The 12057-nt window shown below is 46.0% G+C and overlaps 1 protein-coding gene and 1 long non-coding RNA gene across 2 annotated transcripts in view; one reads left to right on the plus strand and one right to left on the minus strand.

Annotated features, from left to right (window-relative positions):
• LOC135902441 (uncharacterized) overlaps positions 1-12057 on the minus strand; it is a 104037-nt gene that overhangs the window by 87033 nt on the left and 4947 nt on the right. The gene's annotated exons all lie outside the window — the stretch shown is intronic.
• LOC139057352 (uncharacterized) overlaps positions 11277-12057 on the plus strand; it is a 30123-nt gene continuing 29342 nt past the window's right edge. The window contains exon 1 of the long non-coding RNA XR_011512702.1: positions 11277-11495. This is a non-coding gene — a long non-coding RNA (uncharacterized lncRNA). The remainder of the gene's footprint in view (positions 11496-12057) is intronic.

The following is a 12057-nucleotide window of genomic DNA, read 5'->3' on the forward strand; positions in this document are numbered from 1 at the left end:
TCCTTCTTTCGTTTTTCGCCACAGTCAGGCACCAGAAGGTTTTATTTCCGCGCGTATGCAGATATTTTTTCATTTCACGAATGCCGCGGCGCCGCTGTTTAGCGTGGGCGCTGTCTGCTACAGGAACTTCCTAGGTGGCGCGCGCGGCAGATGGCGCTACCTTGGAAATTATAGAGGGACCTTAACTACGCGCGAGCTCTGGCGCCATCTCGTAGTCATCGTCGCCGCACGACGCTTTTCTTCTCACGCTTTCGCGAAACCCTCCTCATTCGCTTTCCTCCTCGCCTCTTTCATCCCCGCTGTGCTCCGCGTTAGCTCTTTCATTCTTCGCTGGGCTCGTTCGCTCGGTTACAGACGCTCGCCTAAAAGCTGCGTTCTGAAAAACAAAATGCACACAAGGAATTCCCAACATCAAACTTTTGAATCACTACTGGGAACTGGCCAACATTGTCTGTGATCTCCCTACTCTTCTGCCACCAAATCTATGATCACTTCTTACTAATCTCTATTGCGGACATGTTTACTTTTCCCCTGTTGGCCCTGAACCTAAGGGCTTCAAGGAAACCAGAGGAGCCCAAACCGAGAACTGGGTAGCTATCTTCACATTCTAATAAAACATGTTCCATTGTTTCCCTAGCTTTACCGCTGCAAACGCATGCGTCCGCTTCCTTGGTGTGTCTCGCTTTATAACTACGCGTTGTAAGGCATCCTGATCGCGCTTAGAAAACTAAGGAGCTTCCCTGTGAGTTATCATAAATTATTTATTTCCTGATTTCGTTTTTTTCCTCTTAGGTAGTTACTCATAGCAGGTTTCTTTTCCGTTGCCGCCACCCATGAGATTGGGTCAGCTTCTGGTTTTGCGTTTGACGTTTTTTTGCTGCCATGTTCCTAACCATACCAGTCGCATACTTGCTGGTAAGCTTCTATGTTCTTTACCTCCACTGCGAGTCAATGTTTTTCCTGTGAAAATACCCGAGTACTCTCGCAACCCATTTACTTTCTTTCATATTCCTCTATTCCTCAGTTGCTCTTCGAAATCAATCTTACTCTGAGCTTCCCTTACTTCAAAACTTGTTCAGCCCATGTCAACCTGTACAGCTTCATTTATAGTCTACCCGTGAGCGCCCAATGCGAGGCGTCCCACATACCTTGGGTTGCCATCGAGTCCCGAGTGCACTCCTGACTTCTAGCGAACAACCGCATTTCCAAATGTAAGTCCTAGAACCCTTACACCTTTCCACATACCCCGCAGCCTCTCGTATCTATAATATAGTCATAGGGCTTTGTGTTTCATTATGGCCGCATTTCTCTTCCCCTTCACTGTTATTGTTTTTTCCTGTGCTTCCATATACCTATTGCCTTTGTTTATCCATATACCAAAGCATTTATATTCTGTTACCTGGGGTATTTCCTGGCCCTGTATTGCCACTGTCTGTTCACTGTTCTCATTGAATACCATAACACCTTATTTTCTAACACTAAATTTCAAACCTAAATTGTTGCCTTCCTGTCCACAGATATTAGCCAGACGTTGCAAAACACTTTGCTTGTTAGCTAGCAACACATTATCATCCGCATGAAATAAACCTGGAAGCTCTACGACTGTGCCCACCTGTTTGTATGAGAGATTAAAGCCGATATTACTTCCTTCTAGCGTCATCTCCATCGTCACCATGTATATAATAAATGCAGCGGGGATAAACGGCACTCCTGCCTCAGTTCCTTGGTGATAACAACTTTATCATCGCTCCTCATCCCATTCAATCCACAACACAATTATTGCTTTTCTATCAAAATTCGCGCCCTCAATTTTGTAATTGAGGAAGCTCGTTAATTAATCTAATCTAGTTATCGATAGTTCAATCGTGATTAAAATCTTCCTGGTGCGGTACGTCACTGCAGACATGATGCCATTGGTTGCGTCATCGCACATTTTACATTCTATATTTAAGAACTTAGCTAACGTTAGCTGGGATGCCCTGTATGCTACCCGCACAGATGTACCACAGACCGGCGCTGTCCTCTACGAAACTACGTAACAAAATAACAAACGTACGATACCTAAATATCCCGCTGCAACAAGTGCACGCGCCTCCAGGGGCATACTTATTTTAGTAAAACACAGCTTTCAGTCCTAATTTTCTCACCAGCCTCAGTTTCCTCACTGAGGAAACTAGGACCCGTCCCGGGGACCCACGTGACACATGCGACCACGTGGGTCAGGTGGTAACTGGTTGCGCGTAAGTACCCATATTTTGAGAGTGTGTTGCTTTTGCACCTGCGTGTTGTAGGACAGAAAGAAGCGCATTCTCAAAGCCGAGGAAATGCGCCTTGCTGGGCAGGCAACGAGCATTCGCGTAAGACGCGGTGTAGAACACGATCAGTTAAACGCGCGTTAACACGGAACCAAATGACACAGAACTTGCGCGATGAAAGAACGTGAACAGACCCTTGCGCGTAGTTGAAAATGAAATGGCAAGCTTCGTGTGTGTCTCTTGGCATAACGTTTGATTGAAGCGTTTTACCAAAGCTGCGGCGGATCCGACGTCTCTTTTTGTGCATAAAAGGGGATGTCAATATACGCGAAACAAGTTTAGACCTCATATCACCCTGGTGAGTCTGCTATTGCGGGGACGCGATATCCACACTTAGGTTTTTGGTAGCGCTCTTACACCTCACAAAACGTCCTTTCTGTAAGATGTTAAAAGCACCTGGAAATACCCTTACGTGTGTTCTTCGATTGATAGTGCGCTCATAGGGCGATGAGAGACGACACGTATAAGCCAGCTCGTTCAATCTGTAGAGAAAGTGGCCTAATTTTGCAATTAATAATCGTCACTAAGTCGCAAGCGTGAGCACCTTCACCTCTTCTGACAACTTGTGGCATAGCGGGATTAAACAGATGCCCCGGCATTTAACATGCGGTTGCATTTTATGTCTTTTTGTATACAGATAAGTGGTACACTGTGTTGCTGAACATCATAGGTACTGCCATTAAATACAATTGCATATATATTTTAAATCGAACAACAACGCGTTATTGAACACTTTCCTCGTAATCATCATGATGCGAGAATTTATATCCTGCCTTCGTTTCTACTGGTTATAAATATAGGTAACTTCAGCACATGCCTGTCTCACTTCTGGACGCGGTCGCATGAACTGCAAAAACAAATGTGTCGTTGCTTTTGTTCAATACTTGCGCTATCCTGTTGCGGATAGCTCATTTCCAAGCGACATACGCAAAAGAAGTATAGATATATATTTTTCTTTGATGTTCGTCTATTCTTTACTGCTTGTATTTAAGAAAATCTTGGTATACCTGTAGGGTGACGCCGGCTAAACCTCTTATGTGACACGATAATTGTGCCCGGAACGATAAAAAGATATTGCATGAAACGGTTAGAAAACAAAACACAAAAACAGATGAATATAATTGAAACAACAATAACATGCGTCGATTCATAGGAGCCAGACTGGGTGGTACACCGTAATTTTCAATTCGCATTCACTATGCGATTGCTATACGAAGGATAGCATATTATTCTCTAGTAATGCAAGGGCTATCTCGCAATTTATGAAAGACTCTTAAACACGGAGGAAGGAAAAACTAGAAAGGAGCGTTACCCGATACTACGCGGAAGCCAAAACAAAATAATGTCGGCCCAACACGTCATAAAGTTGCGGCAAGTTTTCCGTCTCCCATCACCTCTTTCTTCTATCTAAGTGCGTTACCTTCGTAAACGACCAGAAGGGTAACATGAACGCGCGGTTGTCGAGCATATCGAAAAATAATGTGCACAGAGTGGTCAAGCAAAGCACCTGAACAAGTTTGCACCGATTAAAGCCGACCGGGAACCAAATACACTGCACCGAGCAAGGCCGACTGTCAAGTCACGTTTTGCGCCTACTTTTGGAGACAGAGAAGAGAAAAAAAGTGAATGCTTCACTGAGAGTTGGCTTGTGAAGGGAGGCTGCGCCACGTCTACTAGCCAGAATCCTTCGCATATGTCTGTGCATTCTGGTAGACTATTTAATGTAGATGACCAGAAGTCGCTATATTGTCTATCAGCATAACATTTCGTGAGACGTTTCAGGATATCCATATATTAACCTAAAGCAAAACAGAGAGAGGAGACAGTACAGGAAACTTAGTTTATAAGATACAGCTACATGCACTTCGCAGACTAGATAGACTTATTTTTTTATTTAAATATTGTTTTAACGTGGCAATGAACACAGCGAAAGCGCTGTGACATATTTCAGTTGTCCTGCTTTGTGTCCTGCGCTCTCATTCGTTTATGCTACTCGAAAAGATTTAGTGAGATGCGAAAAGTGCGCGCAAATTATGTGGCGGGTTTCTAAACGAATAAGTAAAAAAATAGATGCGATCCCAGTGCGTGTACAATCTTTCCGGCGCGAATCTCTACATCTCGAGATCGCGTGATATCGCCTTGCACTACTCGCGCAGAAGCTTTCCGTACCTATACTATCCACAACACTCGGGCCTGCAGACGCCGTAACCTTGCCCGTGCGCTGTATGCACTCCGTGTAACCACATCACCGTCGCAAACACGAGCAAAGCTTAACGTACGCCGTGGCTTAACGCAGACCTTGTACGAACTTTGCTTGAAGCACTTCCTGCATAGACGACGGCGCGTCGTGACCGCATCCGGCTCACGTGCTCAAGGTAAGCGCCATTCAGAATCCCGATGCAAGTTTCCGGCTCTCGTAACGTATCTGCTTGTTGCGCATGTGCTCCTAACTCTCTGCTTGTTATTTCCTAGTAAATATAAGTTTGTGCTGCAGCCTGTAGATGGATTAAGGCAGTCTGTATAAGGGTCTACCAGATGTCCATAACAGACCTCTTGTAGTCGACTCACCTTGTTTATAGACGTCTTCTAGGCGACATAAGGCCTGTATATTCTTTCAGCATTCAAATGCGACTAACACGTCTGATTCGCTTGGTTTGGTCTATGCACTTTCGAGTGGTTTGTTTGTTGAAGACTGTAGAAGTAAGTCGACAAAGGATTACGACCGCAGGTTCAGTGGCTCTCACTGAATAACCAATAAACATGACCAGAGAGATGAAATTAAGCTTCTTGCACAGAATGTCGAGAAAAAAATTTGTGAATGTTGGCTGGTGCTCTAATTATCCTTTGGCTGGTAAGATCATAAGCATATTCTTATATCTGAAATTGCCATAGTATGCAGCAACACAGTCAGAGTGTAATTCACCGAGCTGCGCAATATCAATTTATCCGTATATTCTATCATGGCACCAGGATTAATGTATATTTAAGCGAGTACGGTGTCTACTCCGGTGCATTTAATTTGAACCACGAACGTCATCAATTCCATCAGATAAGCAACGATGCTCTTCGATATCATTCGTCATCAAGTGAGAAAGCAAGTGTCGAAGGACTCACGGTGTAATTGGTGTAGTTCTTGTAAATAGTAACGCCGGTACGTATTTTTCGTTGTACGCTTGGTGTCATGGCAGGAGGGGCTTCTCGCCACGTTTCCGACACACACACACACACACACACACACACACACACACACACACACACACACACACACACACACACACACACACACACATACACACACACACACACACACACACACACACACACGCGCGCGCGCGCGCGCGCACACACACACACGCACGCACGCACGCACACACACACACACACATACACACACGCACATATATATATATATATATATATATATATATATATATATATATAGAGAGAGAGAGAGAGAGAGAGAGAAAGATATATATATATATATATATATATATATATATATATATATATATATATATATATATATATTTACACTTTTCGTGAGTCTCATTGAGGCCCTCCTTAATCCTCTAAGCGCCGAGAACACGCACCCGTTCTCGTCTTGCTTGTAAGCCTCGCCGATGCTCCTCTTCGCTTTTTGTAGCGATGCGACGACGCTTGCTATCAGCACCGGCGATGTTAACGCGACGCCATCATTTCCGCTCTGAGTGCTCGCTTAGGCGCTAGAGCGATATATATGCCTGCCAGAATTTTGACGTCACCCTCCCTAATGTGGCCGTTAGATGACCAATGTCACCCGCCGTTGTTGCTCAGTGGCTACGGCGTTAGGCTGCGAAGCACGAGGTCGCGGGATCGAATCCTGGCGACGACGGCCGCATTTCGATGGGGGCGAAATGCGAAAACACCCAGTGTGCTTAGATTTAGGTGCACGTTAGAGAACCCCAGGTGGTCTAAATTATTCCGGAGTCCCCCACTACGGCGTGCCTCATTATTTGGTCGGGGTTCTGGCACCTGAAACCCCACATTTTTTTTTTGTTAGATGACCTATATTTCATATAATACAACTTTGACATATGCGTTAAAACACGCGCCTATAGAAAGGTAAACGAAGTGCGCTGCACGAGGACGCCTGTCACCTGTTGTCTTTGTTGTGGCATAAACCGCGAATGCAGACGTGCTGCTCGGCGCGACGTTCTTGCGTATTGTCCTTCACCTTCCATTCTGTTCCATTAAACCAAACCCTGATGCGCGCAGCAGTCATCCACGTCGCCCCTTCACTGTCCCGACACCGACACCCATCATGATTGTAGCATATAGTATAAAACAGGACGCCGGCGAGAGGGATAAATCACATTAGTCCCATAGGCACTAAGGCTCTAGTTCAAAATATTCTCTTCTTTTCTTACATTTTCTGCCCTCACCCATACCTCCGTGCAGAGTAGTCAACCGGACACGTCGTCTGGTGAACCTCTCTGCCTTTCACCGCTTGTTTCTCTCTCTCTCTCTCTTCGGGCTTCCTGGCAGATTATTTCGGCTAACCCAGCACGTTCTTCATGCGCTGCCCCTGAAGCACCCACAATATTTTTGCTAACGTTCGCGGGGGAGCGGTTAACTCCTCCCAGCTGCCGCGGCAATTGTTGGGTGGTAATTTTTAAAGTGCGGTCTTTCTTAAGTTAGATGCGGCGGGACACTCCCTCCTCACGGGCACTGGCGACCCTGATCATGAGAAGGAAATTTACAGCACAATAAACTTAATATTGGTTGGAGCGTTTACGGCGGGCATTACCAAATCATGACCCGATGCTTACCGCTGTTGTTGAAAAGAAAGTGTGCAATCATTGCATTCTATACAAGGCAAAAGCTCGGAAGTTAACAAAGAAGCTTGAGAATAAGTTAAGGACCGCGCAAAGAGCGATAGAACAAAACATATTGGGCGTAACGTTGGGAGACAGGAAGAGAGTGGTGTGGATAATAAAGAAAACGGGGGTAGCCGATATTCTAGTTGGAATTAGGAAAAAAAATTATAAGGGTCAAGCCATGTAATGCATAGGGCAGATAAATGATGTACCATTAGAGTTACAGATTGGTTGCCAAGGGAAGGGAAGTGCAGTCATCGAGGACAGCAGAAGATTAGGTGGGGCGATGAAATTAGGAAATTTGCAGGTGCAAACTGGAACGAGCTACCGCATTTGCGCTTCCACAGGTTGTGCTTATTTGATGGATGAACTCCGCAGTACTTACAAGTTAGGGAGTCCGTACCTGCTAATATAATTCGTGGAGTGGGGTGTCAGTAATGTGTTTGTGTTTATCGTCTGACAGAGGGGTCCTCTCCCAAATTCCTGTAGGATAGTGTGATGAGAAGTGTTGATGCTGACCTCCCAGACATCGAAATGTGCAGCTTTGCTTTCCGCTGCATCATGGGCCCGCTGTTTTCTGCGGTGGGTGACGTTGGCCCATGCTAATCTAGAGGCTTGTGTTGGAAACAATAAGTTTTGTTGTACTCGAGTCCATATAGCTCATACGAAACAGGGCAAGGCGTATCCCGCTCAATATAGACGTTTTTTCTCGGGGCCGCTAAAAGCGTGGGTGGCGTTAAGCTGTAGGCGCCGGATAAGCGGATGCTTCGCCGAACACAGGCAGTGTGCTGAGCGTCCTGCATAGAGGCTTCTAAATCCTCGAACTTTGTGAATAACAACGCGCATTGGACAGCATGGAGCCGTCGTTCACCGACTGCTGTTGCAAAAATATCCCCGGTTGCGCAGTCGCTAAGCCTCTCTACAGAGCACGGGGGCTGATCATATGAGTCCCACGCGTTCAGCATGCGAATTAAATGGCCTTATATATTCAGCTCAATTGGGTCGCGGAACTCGCAGGAGTAATCTAGCGCATTAGCCCAGTTTTCTAACGGTGGGAGTCGACCCAATATGCGGCTTATGCTCGGTGATGTTCGTCGGCGCTATCGCAGGGCATTACACTGTATTGCCAAAAAAAAAGAAGAGGAATGCAAAAGGAGAGAAATGCAACAGAAAGGACTAAGAAGTAATGCGCGTGTGACCTTCTGCGTATCAATTTTTAGGACACGTTTACAAGAACCGTCCGAGTTGCAAAGTCTTCCTCCCCCTCCGCCTCCTCATCATCATCGTAACCACCATTACCCTTTCACGCCCGTCTTTACTTTAGGACCTCGTATAGAAAGTACTGTACGCCGGCTAAGCTTACGTGCTGCTTAAATGCGAGGTAAGCTTATTAAGTCAGCCGAGGAAGCTTGCAGGATACTGCGCGCTTTTAACAAAGTTTTTCAGTACACAGAAGCACTTGAAAGAACCGAATGACAGGGGTCTTCCTGAGATGTAACGTATTTCACACTTTCTTGATTGGTAATCGTAAATTACCGCTGGCAGGCAGTTCCTGTCTGTTTCTATTATAGTGCGGACATCTTATTCTCTTATTTCCTGCCTTTTATATATATCTGTACATATATGGCCCACTTTTTATTGTTATTTTACACTCCATCGCAGTGGCAATGGTAGACAAAGCGATGTAAGCGGCTCGTCGAGGATATAAGCTTGGCCTCAACGAATGTGACGCGTGCGGCGAAATGGCATGCTCGAAAGCGGCGGCGGTCGCCTTGTCGACGGAGAAGAAAGCGGTAGAAAAGTGGAAGAGCTGGTGCGAGAAAGGCGTCCATTGCGATCACCGAGCACGCTAAGCTTTCTCCGTGCTGTTATCACCCGTTTATTTACTTTATATTTGTCGTCGTTCCACCAGCGCTTACACGCAGCCTCCTTCAACGAAGAACCATTTCTCCATCGCCCCGCCACTTCTCAGGCTTTCTCGCGGTGCCAAGTGTTTGTACCACAACGGTAAACTACATTGATTTCTCTTCGCTTTTGGTGCGTCTGCACTGCCTGCGCAAGAAAAAACATTGCGTTGTCCCGGGGCTAGCTGATGGCTTCATTGTCCCGCGAGTCTATAGGGTTGGAAATTAGGGCGCCATCTGCAGCGAATAGCAGCTGCTGCCGACATTGCGACCGGTTATCGCGCGATCTGTCTTCTCAGCTGGCGCCGGGCGCCAGGTAGGTGCGCGATATTGCTTCGCCGATTTCATATGGGGATGAAACGACGTCCCCGTAAGACGTTCCCTAGCGACTATATAGAGGGTGTTTCGGCGAACACTTTCAAAGTTTTTTAAAGGTTGCTTGTGGCAGATATCGCTCAATTCTAGTTTATGAGCCGGTCTACTCCAAGCGGCGGACACTACTTGCACAAAAAATTGAAATCCAAAATGGATTAATTGACAGGAATTCACTAATTAACTTTTTAGCTAATTATCTTATGACCGATATTGCAATTTACAAATTCTAGCAGTAGACTTCGCAAGGCGGATCCACTTCGAACGAATTCTCAGGACGACACCAGTTTCGAGACATAGATTCCCGAACTTTGCGGAGAAATGCATGGACGTTACAGTTAATTGTGTGCTTCAGTGCATGAAATGACGTTTTGTTAACAAATTAACTGGAACGCCAATGCATTTCTCCTCAAAGTCTGGGAATTTATATCGCGAAACTGTTGTGATCTTGAAAATTCGTTCCAAGTGGATCCGCCTTGCGAACTCCAAAGCTAGAATTTGTAAATTGCAATATGGGCCATAATGTAATTTATTTAAAACTTAATTTGTGAAGTTTTAATAATTAGTCGCTTTTGGACCTCAATTTTTTGTATGTATATATACAGTATACAGTATGTATACCCGTATGTATATATAGAGCAGGTGACGTGCTCTATGTATATATAGAGCACGTTGTGCCGCTGCTGCATGGATATGCGAGTAACGCATGGCTCAATCTGTTCAAACACACACACACACAAACACACACACACACAAACACACACACACACACACAGACACGCGCACGCGCGCACGCACGCACACACACACGCACGCACACGCACACACACACAGAGAGAGAGAGAGAGAGAGAGAGAGGTTATTATTATTATTATTATTGATTAGAAAAGCAAAACACTACTTCTTCACAAAGCCGGAAGCAGACGGTGCCGCATCTGTGCACCAACATCTGATTTTTATCATGCCGCAAAAGATAACTCATAAGCGTACGTTACATAAATACAGAAAAAAAAAACGATTCGAATGAGGCAATTAAAGAGACGGGATGTGATACATTAGCGAAAAAAGAAAGGATAACGCGGAATGAAAAAGAAATAAGAACCGGGCTCGACAATGGTGGCAGCGCACGTACACGTAATTTACGGCCGTCGGGTACGGGTCATGCCGTTCGAGCATTTTAGTAGCCGTAAACACGTGACCAATAAAACCCGACACCATCGGCTTCTCGAGGCACGATCGCTGGCTTCACCGCACTGACTGTCTAACTATCTGATAGCACGCCCGTTCAGAACCCGACGGAACTCTGACAGACCGTGTTTGTAAAATTTAGCACACCGTACTTTTAACGATAATGAAGAATACATCCCGCAAATTACGCACGACTGTGAGCATTCAGGAGGAACGACAAGTGCGTTTTGCGCAAGGCCAGAAAAATACGCCGTGCTCATTCACCAAGCGCTTCATTCTGTGGAAGTCAAACATGACTGTCTTTGATGAGTTGTTTCACTCACTCACTCACCTCAACATTAAGGACAACATGGTGTTTTGAAAGAATACGTTATCAGTATAAACTGATTTATTGTTTCTTTTTAGTGTCCTTTTAATGTCTGAAATCTTTCTTAGCCGCGTACCGTTGGGCAGGACGGGGTAAAGAAAAAAAAAATGTTGCGTACACAAACGCGCACACCGCGACAGTTTTCACGCTGTCTTTTTTTACTGTTTTGTTTTCCCTGGAACCGGACTCATGTTCATGAAAACCTCGCTCTGATTTTCATCGCAGGGCGAGTAGCGTAAACGTCTTGCTTCGATTTCTCGCTTGCGGCGCAGCCCCTGGTCGCGCGCGCTGGTTCCTGCATTTCTTTGTTACAGCGGACAGCGACAGGAAAACGAACGACCACGGCCTGCTACTATCAGGCGTCGCCCCAAGGAGAGCGTAATGCCCAATCTCCTGACTGGAAGCCAGAACGTGAAGAGAATTCTTCGCGCGGGGCAGCTGTGCCGTGTTGAGCGCAACTCGATTAAGCGAACGAAGTTTGTGTAACAAAGCAGTAAGTCCAGCCACGCCGGAAGTCATCACCGCAGCTTCTTCTTACTCTTGGCTTTTTGATTTTTCAGGCTGCTTCAGTTACTTCCTCATCAATATTCTCTCTCTCTCTCTCTCTCTTTGTGTGTATATATTATATACATTTCGCTTTCGCTGAGCTCTGCCGCTGAGCCGTCTCACTCCCTCGATACGTACGCTCCCAAGTACTCCAGCGCTTACATGCAACGCGCGAGACGACTTCGCCCGTTTCTAGCTATACCCTCTACTGTGATTCGCGTTCCAAGCGCATTGCCGCCGTTCACATGAACGTGATGCGCTAGAAATGGCGACGGGACGCGCGACGCTTGTCACATTCGTGTAAACGCCGCTGCAGTGTAAAAGTAAGTTACGCCCTTAAAACTGACACGGCATGCGCCCTCTGGACACTGGAAAGGTCTGTCATATTGTCGCGCTCGGTGCCTCGTCAGTGGCGATTGGCTCGCGGGGCTGCTACTGCCTTCCCCATTGGCTCAAAACGCTAGCATGGCGGAGTTTCATAGTTTCCATGTCCAGAATAGTGCCCACGT

Source organism: Dermacentor albipictus, chromosome 3 (assembly GCF_038994185.2).
Source record: "Dermacentor albipictus isolate Rhodes 1998 colony chromosome 3, USDA_Dalb.pri_finalv2, whole genome shotgun sequence".
NCBI lineage: Eukaryota > Metazoa > Arthropoda > Arachnida > Ixodida > Ixodidae > Dermacentor > Dermacentor albipictus.